The 11,073-nt window shown below is 40.9% G+C and overlaps 1 long non-coding RNA gene across 1 annotated transcript in view; it reads left to right on the forward strand.

Annotated features, from left to right (window-relative positions):
- Positions 1-11,073, forward strand: part of LOC115240440 — a 222,757-nt gene that overhangs the window by 20,378 nt on the left and 191,306 nt on the right. Inside the window, exon 2 of the long non-coding RNA XR_003884780.1 lies at positions 3,432-3,498. This is a non-coding gene — a long non-coding RNA (uncharacterized LOC115240440). The remainder of the gene's footprint in view (positions 1-3,431; positions 3,499-11,073) is intronic.

The following is an 11,073-nucleotide window of genomic DNA, read 5'->3' on the forward strand; positions in this document are numbered from 1 at the left end:
TATTATTTAGAATATATAAATATTTTATTTTATTAACTCTCTTTTTTTCTCTTGAGTTCTTGCAAAGTTTTTTAATAGTATTGTAAATACCAAAAAAATAGTTAAATGTGCTGCATCTTCTGCTTTTGACTGATAACGGTATTATAGAGCAACAAATCTAGCAATAAATAAAGAAGATTCAGCTGAAAGATAAATTCTCGATTGCCGAGAAGATTCTCGGTTTATTTTTCCACCCGTATTGCGTCATTTTCTATGGATCCTGACATATTCCTCTTGCTTTCGTCCTGCAGAGACACAGGCGCACACCTGCGGTTCTCCGCAACTCGGGAAACCGTTATGGTCATCGGACAGAGATTCCGCCTAATAAAGACATAATTCTACGAGATAGGATCTACTTCGGTCGTGTTCGTGCGCGTACCACTATCTTTACGAGTGACTACCTCTCCGTCTAATTCGAAAACAGATCGAATGTCGGCCTCTCGGTTGACCAGCGCTCCGCGCGCGCAGATTCACGATCTTTCCCGGAAAGAAAGGACATCCCACGCGATTTACGGCCTCGTTAAGTCCCGAGAAACTATGCAGACTCGTATTAACGATGCGTCGCAGATGTATTAACCATGATTGTTAAGCGATCTATGCATACGGGACCGAACACAACGGAGGTTTCATCTCAGATCCGTTTCCTGCAGCTGACATATTTTTCTAAATTTCTCTTCTTTCCTATGAATTTTGAGACACCTAATATGTAATTACAGATCAACATTGTGCCATTCAACTATGTTAATTTGCATTAATTATGTCCGGAAACACTTTTATCGTGAATCTTTCCAGAAAAATGGTTAATAATTTAATTTTAGCTTCTAGAAATACCTAATTTTTTTTTACTATAATTCGTATATTGCGATTACATGCCTCTTTTCTCGCCTTCCCCGCTGTTCCGTTTAACTTTCGCGCATCGCTGGTCTCGTATTCCACGCAAATCGACCTGAAAACGCACGAGGGACAAAACAAGTCGCTCTCCATCGCCGGCCGATCGTCTATAAAATGGTCGGCCATTCAACGCGATAACAACAAGTTGATGAAACGATTAAAACCGTAACGAGCCTCCTCCTACCGCAGTCCACGGTCGGTGATTGCTGTTGTTATAATCCGCCGCGTTCCCGCGGGAGCTGTCGGTCAACGTGCTGTCGGGACGTCTCCCACGGGATACGCCCCTGATAAATCCGTCCAGCTGGTATTAACCTGGTGTTTTCTCGTCCTTTTACGTGGCAGTGATTCGGCGATCGTTGCTGCGAATTGTCTAGAAAATCTAAACTTTACCATTTCTCATCGAGATTTCAAAAGATATTATATTGTATATAAAATTATTCAACATCAGTTTATTATTACGGTATTTTGAAGATTTGAAAAAAATAGATTAAAACATTAATTTGTAAGATTAGTTTTAAATAAATAGGAATTACGAACGTGTGTGATTTTGTGTTTAAAATAAAATCGATCTCTCACAGATAATGAATTTAATTTAATCGTACTCTGAATTTTAAAATTACTTTAAAATTGAAAGAGATGGGCGCGGCAACTGTATTAATTTTTTTTTTTATATAATATCCGGATTGTATATTCCATATATAAGCGCTCTGAGATAATTTCCCAAAATAAAGCAAGCGTCTTACGATCGAGCACTCTTAAAATTAGCGTGATGCCGTCCCAGGGACCGACTGGAAGTCGTAATTCCGTCATTCTTCAATATCGTTGCCATCGCTAAGTGCCGAAATCACTCAGTGGGCGGGAGAAAACGTTTCGACGATCGTCACGGCGGTTTTTCCATGATAATCTCAGCCGCTACGGATCTATAGCTGTACGCCGGGCGAATTATCTCCGGGGACGCGTGGAGAGGGCAGGGGAGGAGAGGGAGTGAGAGCACGCGATAAATAAACGTTAACCCCATTCAAGTAAGTGGTTATGTTTTTAACACGTGTTGGCGGCTAACAGTTTGCCTCCCTCCTCTCCACAACCACCCTACTATTCTTTCCGCGCTCTAACGTCGTGCTCTACGATCGGCCGTAGAGAAATGCACTCGTCCACCATAGCCATCTTCCATGTCCATAAGCCATGTTATGCTCACCAATGGCGTAACAGCGTGGGGATAACGTAAATCTATTTTACTTGAAACTTAAAAAAATTTCTTTTTTTTTTTTTTAGTTGATTACATAATTATTACGAACGTTTTTTAAATGTTTTTTATTATTTCTTTATTTTTAGTAAACATCTCATAGAAACTTTACAAAGTTATAATTGGAGGTTCTTTGAAAAAAATATCAAAAATTCATCTTCCTTTAAGAAAAAGTTTCGGCAAAGATAAAGTTACACTCGCGCTATGTAAATATACGTATAAAGCAATATTCATTAAAACACAGTTCGGATAACCAATCTTTTTCTCATGAGAAGAGATTTTTATTAAAACATTCGACGAAATCACTCGTCACAGAACAATTTATAACTTTAATTTGCCCGTATGTAAATGCAGATATTCGCGGAGCTAAATCTTTACGGTAGGACCAATTATGTTCTCATTGCTCATCTCATGTTAATCATCATCGACAGGGTACGATCCTCGCGTAGAGCTCGCTCGGTTACGCTGTTGGTATGCACGCACGAGCGTATACGCGACTTTTACACGCGCGAGTCGACGAGGGATGAGTGCGGTGGAAAGAGAGAGAGAGAGAGAGAGAAGTAGAGGGAGAGAAAGAGGGTGAATCGGGGTGCAGGAGCGCAGGGAGAGAGACGGAGTGGGCAGGGAGGGAGGGAGGCAGGAGGAGAGGATAGCGGGGGCTTTTCTCGTCGAGATGGGAGATGCGCCGACATAACCGATAAATAACAACGGCAACGAGCCTGTCAGACCCTTGTTAAAGCATCGTGCACACGCTCACGCGGACCAGCACGCATGCATTCACGCATTAGAATGCGTTTTAACACACTCTCGATCTCTCTCGCTTATGCCCTGGTGGCGAGAGTGCCGTATAAATGTTTTTTGGGCCCCCGGGGCCCCGTGCGCGCCAGTGACGAATATTATCCGGGCCTCTTCCGACTGCGAGAGAGACGAACGGTAATTAATATCGTTTCTTTATAACACAGAAGGAAAAAGAGAGAGGGACAGAGAAGCATCATTTCCTACAGACGATTGTTACTTTGTCGAAGTTCTCAGAAACAAAACGCCGCACTCACGCATCTCGTGCATGCGTTGTATCCTGTTACGCGCAGAGATGCATCCGCTGGAATTTATAGCGCGCGATCGAATCCTCCGACGAGGCGTGCATGCAAGTTTCATATACGCACCATTGTCCGTCATTATGTTCGCGTGCCGCTTACTATACGCGCGATTAATAGATCACGCCTTTGTTGTCTAACAATGAACGTATCTGTTGTTTCAGAGATCTTCTGGACGTCTACAACGTAAAGCATCCAAGGAAGAGGAGGAGGAGGAGGCTGCGGTTAAAGGTAGAAATTATTGCGATTATTATTAAAGCAGGAAGTCGTACGAGAGCGATCTTGCTTGCGGTAATATTATTCACTTTTGTGCGCGATGCTTGTACATGGAGAGAAGTTATCACACTTTAATATTTTATCGTGATTTTATCTAGAGGGTGATAGATAAACCTCGAGGTTAATCTTTAATCTGTTTATGAGAAAACTTGAAAAATTTATCATAGCGGCCTCGGTGCTAATATTTTACGACAAATTTTTAAAGCCCGTTTAATTTTAATAACGAACGATTTCGGAGCCGGTATTTCTCCTTTTCTTCGACCACGCCCCAAGTGTCTCGATATTCGAGAATATTTGAATTTGGTGTTGAGAAAATTCACGCTGCACGCGCCATCGTTTTATCCGCTCAACTTAACACGCCGGTCGGTTACGCCGGAGTTACGAGCTCCGCTCTGTCCTTCGTCTGCACCCCGCCGCGCCTTAAGTACACGTTTTATGAACTGTACTTTATGAATTTGTCGAAGAGTGCTTGCTTATGATGGTTTCGTTAGCACGCCCCAAGCGGTTTACTGACGAAGGACGGAAAGAGGCGAGAGGACGAGCGAGAGAGAACGGGGCAACTTCCAACTCCTCTCCGCTCATCCAGCATCCTCCGCTCGAATACCCGGACGAGGAATGGCTTTCATATCCCGTTCTGAGCTCGCAATATTATCTGGCGGGTAATACGCGCAAGAAATTGACGGCAGGGATTTGCCGCGCGTCTCCGACGACCGTGAGATTTATATTAATTGCGCCGAGCGCGTTCAACGTATACCGCGTTCGCTTTTTATGCGCGTTATTAAGATGCATCCTGATCTAGATCCGATGGCAATCTAGATCAATAGTTGACAATGATACATGCTAAAAAATATAAACGTTATATTTTTTTAATTGCATTTTTAATCACAACAGTTTTTCTCATAAACACAGATGTTTCTGTTTAATAAATTTTTGTCGAAATGATTTTCTTCCTATATGCCATATCATTTTATTAAATGATATCGTATGTACATATTTAGAGGACCACTAATATGGCTGATTAAAATATTATGAGTTGGTTCGAATCACAATGAGTTCGAACGTAATAATCAAAAAAGTCTATTGCAACTGTAAATTCTCGTGAAAGCGAAATACGTAAAAAATATTGTAAAAATCGGAGAGAATAAAGGGAAAAACACCGGGATACATATCGCAAACGAGATTTATGTTTCGGAAAACTCTGTCGAGAGTCTGCTTCGAATTAACGGACGGCACGTGCTGCCGTCAAAATCGATTTTCCCTCGTTCGGAGTAAATAAAGACAAAATAGGAACACACTAACTGTATTTTCGCTTCTCGAAGGATGAAGCTTCTCGCGCGGATTTTACTTTGTACAGATATGCCTTTTAACAAAAGATAATAAAAATATAGTTAATTACTCGTTTTATCTGGCTTATAAATTACTACGCGTATTAATCACATTGACTTAATATCAGCAAATGTATCATGTAACAACGGAACTGTTTTATCGTAATACAAATACGATGATGTAGCAATTTATAGTAATTACGATGTCAGTTGTACAGTTGGCAGCCGCGCTACTCTGCCTGCCACCCGTTATATTTTCTTTCTTCACTGCCTTAAGCATTATCTCGGAAAGTTGGCACCTGGCTCCGATATAAACTGCTGTATCGCTTTCACGAGGATTCAGACAGAGCTGCCAACCCCCGTTACAATAATATTTTCTCAACACCAAGACGTTGTTTACAGTGTAAACGCGGTACCCGTCGGATTATCCACTCGTCCCTTACCGTCTTTCATGTCCATTTACCGCGGGAAAATCGCCACCGTATTCCCAAGAATTGCTGCAAATTATTATATACAGCAAGACAATCCACGAAAAATTTTTAAATAATTAGTTATAAAAACCTCACAAAAATAAAATTTTTAAATTTTTATATATATAATAGTTTACTATATAATTTAATTGATATATAATTCTAAAAATAAATACCACAATTCTTTTATGGAATAATTTTCCACATTCCTTTTTTTATATAGTATAAAAAACGATCGTTGTAGCATTTTTATCGCTTCTGATAATAATTCACAATCGCGATTAAAATAAGAACTGAAGGCTAATTCGAGCTGCGGTCGTCTCTAAATATATCTCTGTACATAAATCTCTATCGTTAGTTGCGATAAATCTCCCGTTGAGTCGCGATGTGCAAGAGACTGCTTAATTGAAGAAACACTGTCTACATTTTCCCTCGTTTCACAGAAATTTCTATAATTATTCGCCTCATTCGTCACCCTCTTTCACCGACATGGAGATCACGGCGAGAATGAGTATCGCGCAGCTTCGCTATTCAGATAAAAAAAGAAAAAAAGAAAAGAGGAACCGGTTCCTCGTGCGGGGGCGAAGCGGGACACGCGAGATCAATTCCAGACAATATGTAGAACGATTTCTCTCGGCTTCTGGAGAAAATCCGTCGTCTGTGGAGGGCGAATAACTAGAAGACGGAGAGCGAACGAACGGCAATCCTCCCCTTCTATCCTCCTAGCCAGGTCTCGCATTCTTTATCCCAACGGCGATTTATTTTCTGTCATTTTTCCGGGGGTAAGAAGGGGAGCCGTGGGGTGGCGAACGGAAGCGCGGGGTGGGTAGACGAGGGCCCGGGAGTATATCTTCCACTGCGAAAGAAGGTTTTATTGGCCTTTTTATGAGACGAATAAACGGCCCCGTTACGCGGATTTACATACCGCTTGTTTCGTGATTCACCGACTTCCATTTGCTCGCCACCTAGCCTCCTCTTTCTCTTCCATCTTTCTCTCCTTCCCTTCCTCTCTCTTTTTCTCTACCTCTTTCTTCGTTTCGTATTACTATTCTTTCTCTTTGGCTTCTAGTCTCCTAGGGGAGAAGTAGCAATAGCTACTCGCCTCTCGAAAGATGGATTTTCGCCTCCGTGCTGTTGAACGGCGAATGCTGCATCGCGATCGCGCTTTAGGAAATATCTACACTTTGCCGCCGTTCGTTTCGCCAGAAAAAGAAAATGCCTTGTTACTTCGGATTCATTTCATTCGATCTGACGTCCTTACGAGCGACGATAAAAGATGCACATTTCTACCTTATTGAACTTCTGACAATTTTTTTTTTTTTACGTTATAACTGTTATAACTGTTAAGAGTTTATCGCTCGTTTCTCTGAAATCATATAGCATAACTTTATTTTCAAGTATAAGTCGCATATGAGCGAAGTATTATTTGCCAATGTATGTATATATATCTTCTTTTAAATCGAATAATTTATTAATCTCCTCATTAGAGAGAGCGACGTTCATTAATTTATGTTACAAGAAAGCCGTTTTGTTTATCATCTGACCTTTTTTCGAGCCTATACTGCTTTCAGTGCCGCTAATTAGATAAATCGCAACGTATTAAGCCCCATTGCGATAAATAACAGGATGAAAACAACAAGTCATTTAGTAACGGATGGGAGAAAAAAAAAGAGATCAATGTCCTTATCGCTCGTTTAGAGTAAGCTGATGTAATTATGACGAAATGTTGCGGAATGATTTATTGGCTTATCACTCGTTTCGGTTCATGGCGCACGCGCCACTGAGGTCTCTTCTTAATTAATTTATTAAACGATTTTTGTTTAAATTATTTAATTACAATAACATATAACATTATTATAATGATGCAAAGAGAATTTTGCATCAGCTGATTGCTCCCCTTGCTCATCTCTATGGAGATATATACGCATTTTTTATTTTTTCTCTTTGTTTCGCAATTTCGTTGCTAAAAATACAAGCAATCGTGGAAGTTTCGATATCGCGCAAGTATTTATAGGAAATTGCGTCAATCGTGTTATGATGTTAAAATAGCTACGTCACATATCGTCTGCATATCAAAGTTGAATAACGCTAATAATGACGCATCTGAGAGGATGTACCTATATGATACAACAATAAGATGGGCTAATAAAGCAATATCATTATTCGCGCCACGGTAGGTACACGGGTTAATTTAAGAGAACAATGTCGCAATAAGCAAGAACAGCGCCTCGTTCTTTTCGTTTGTCGCTATAATTGATATTATAGTTCCTCGCGTATTTTAATATGCGCGATCGGCATTTCGCACGACCTTTTCTATTACATAATGAAGCAATTTAATGCGCGAAAAAAAATCCACGGCCGATCACACTGACGACGGACGCGGCATCGCTGCCGAACGACACCGATAGATAATTGCGAGCTTGTAACAACGCGGCAATTCCGTAACGTTACAACACCCCTTACCTGTATTTAACGTCACTAAACCGAAGGAGCGAAGTAATCGCGGCCGCTCCGGTAATTGTACGACCGGCCAATTACAACATAACGGATCCTCGGGACCGCGAATACGGAACCCGCTGTAAATCCAGTTTGGGTAAAACGCAATCATTTTCTCCATCGTGCACGCAGAGAGGCGGAGAGAGAAAGAGAAAGAGAAAGAGAGAGAGAGAAGCAGTCAATTCGAAATAATCATAAAAAATCGGCCGCGCCTGATGAGCACGTTGTCTCGTGTAATTTGTAAGACTAACTCTCCATGATCTCTGGATATTAAATTTCAGCGTAATTTAATTCCGTCGCGAGAACGGTATGGAAATATCGAGGCTGAAGTTATGAATTTTCTTTATAAATTTTTTGGGGATTTATGTAATTTAATATGCATAATATGTGCATAATACTTTTTTATGTATAATATTATACGATACTTATTTTATAATCATATTAGGCATATTTCGTGATCAATCTTTACGCGCATTTATAATTAATTAAGCGGCGTTTCTGTTAGATTTGCGAGCGTGATCGACGGGTTTAACTGCACGTAGCGGCTATCGAATTACGCGGTGCACTTATCTCGGGACGCACCCTGAGCAACGGTAACAAGGTCAATACGTATGTGTATATATGTATACGGGCCGTCGCCGTGCATCATGGCACAAAGAGGCCGTCATTGGCGAGGGGCGTCACGTGTCATTTGATTTCAATTCGCAGCTCGATCATCCCCGCCGACCGACACAATAATCCCTATTAAACAAATAGTCCTGATCTGCCGCGGGGTCAGCGTGCGTGACGCGGTATACACGTACAACGGATACACGCATACGCACGTAAGATGGAACGTACCTCGTGTTTGCGTAGCATACACATATATACAGAGTGCGTGTATATATATGTACATATCTATTCTCCTGTAACCCTCCATACGAGGGAGATGCGGACCCACCCCAATCGGCATCCAGAACGCAACCAGCCCTGCCATAATGCAATTTGAGTTAACTGCGGGGGGGAAAGGGAGAGACGCGAATGAGATCGTTGCAGCCGCGCATCATCCTCTATAAACTGTAAGCACACAATACGTAATATACTACGTGCGGCGAGACTCGATCGCTGTCCTTGCGGACGTGGGGGCGGATGATCGTGTGGTGTTGTTCTTACCATCCCCTTGCGCGTCGAAGCACGTGCGTGCGTAGGCGTGTGCGTGAGCGATCGTTGCCACGCGGAGGCAAGAATTTTTCGACGCGAGCCCGGAAAGGGGAAGGATTCTGCGCACACGATTTTCTGTTAAATATCGTAGTAAATGATATTCTCAGTAATCGATCGATTTAATCCCGCTAATTGTAAGAATAATATATTATACTCAATATCTGATATCAGGAATTACTTGATATTATCTTTTGATATTTGTTTTACTGTTACATAGTAAAACTTGTATGTATATAATCAAATAATCATCTTCCTTAGCAATAGATAATATGCAGAATTAAGCACATACGAGCGCATTTTCCAACGATAAATAATTTCAGCACTGCGGAAGATGTAACGATCATCTGACGATCATATGTACATCATTAGGCAGATACGATCATTGCGCAAAATTACATCGAGGGGGGAGAATGCAGCTTTGCCACTTCGGATAACGCGCGTCTCACGATTAACAACATTCGATCAGTCACGTAAGGACGCACTTAGCTATAAAAACGTCACGCAACACGCTAAAGCGAGTGAGTCGATATTTAGTAGCGATTAGGGACAATCCGGTAAATGGGGATCATGAGGAAAGTTACAGTTCAAGGTTAATCGTCAGCATCCGAACATTGATCGCGGCATACATCCGCGGAAAGAGTATCGTAATTATGCTGTCTCAACGATTTATTACGAGATATACTTCTCGTGGACTTCTCTCTTGTCGTAGTGCGTGGTCAGATGCTCGTTAAGAGCTCGTAACTCTAATCGATTGCTCCTTCAACTGACAACTCGATCGTCGCACGCCTTTCAGTTTCTCTGTGTCCTGATTTCCTTGCCGAGACCGCGAAAAAGGCGACAAACGCACAACACTTTCGTCATGAAATAATATTCGATTGACAAGATCGATCCGCGTGACGTTAAAATAATTGCGAGATCACGAATACTATAAGTGTAAACGGCTACTCCGTAGTTAAGATTTATTTTCACGCATTTATTCCTATCTTTCTCTCAAATACATGTATGCATATTTTATTTTCATTGCAATAAATAATTTTCTTCCGGGTGAAATAAAAACGAATGAGAACCGACGATTTATAAAACATGCCCCGAGATTTCCGCTTTATTGCTCTTAATCTGTATTTAATTTCTGGGGATATTATTCCGCACGCATCTTTCGCGCGCTCGTTCCCTCGGGCAACAATAAATATCTCGGTCGACGTGCACTCGCGATCATTGCTTATTGCATGCGCTCGCATGCACGTAAATAGTCGCTCTTATAAGCTACAATTACGCGGCCTGTGCTCCAAAAAGCTTTTTATCGAATTGCACACTCGCAGCGCGCGCACAATGCGCGATAAATCTCTTAACCACCGCGCGCGTCAATATTATCTATAATATAATTACATATATCACACATATCGACAGACACACACACTCGTATTTTACGGAGCTTTGCGGCTTTGAATCACGTGTGAATCTACACGCATTGTTCGTTTATAGCGAATAATGCATCTCTGATAATAAACATATATTTAAAGCTTTAATAAAGAAATGAGAGATATTTTAATTGTCAATAAATCTTTAAAATTATGAAGTTTAATCAAGGATACACAATTAACTCGCTGTACTAAACGCATTATTTTAATTAAAATAAAAATAATTTTTGGCGCGGGAATTTTATATGAATTATATTACCTTTCATAATATATGTCTAAACGTGTAAATGAGTTTTTTATTATCTCTTTCTAAGCCTTTATGTTAATTTTATCCATCATCTATGATTTAATCTGAATGTAAATAAATCTTTTCTATTCGTGTACAATTTTTCGATTACGCGGAATCATCGTTTTTGTTACTTCTTGGACGTATTAACTCAAACTCATCCTCCGCTGCTTTCGTACTACCTCCGGCAATAATAAATATCTCGCCCAAGAGACACACGATTATTGCTTATTGCTCGCACGCATACGCGTACGCATATAAATAATTCAGGCTCGTAGGTGTGTCGGAATGCCACGACTCTTCTTTTTCTCTCTCTCTCTCTTTCTCTATATATA

Source organism: Formica exsecta, unplaced genomic scaffold (genome assembly GCF_003651465.1).
Source record: "Formica exsecta isolate Colony F162 unplaced genomic scaffold, ASM365146v1 scaffold43, whole genome shotgun sequence".
Lineage (NCBI taxonomy): Eukaryota > Metazoa > Arthropoda > Insecta > Hymenoptera > Formicidae > Formica > Formica exsecta.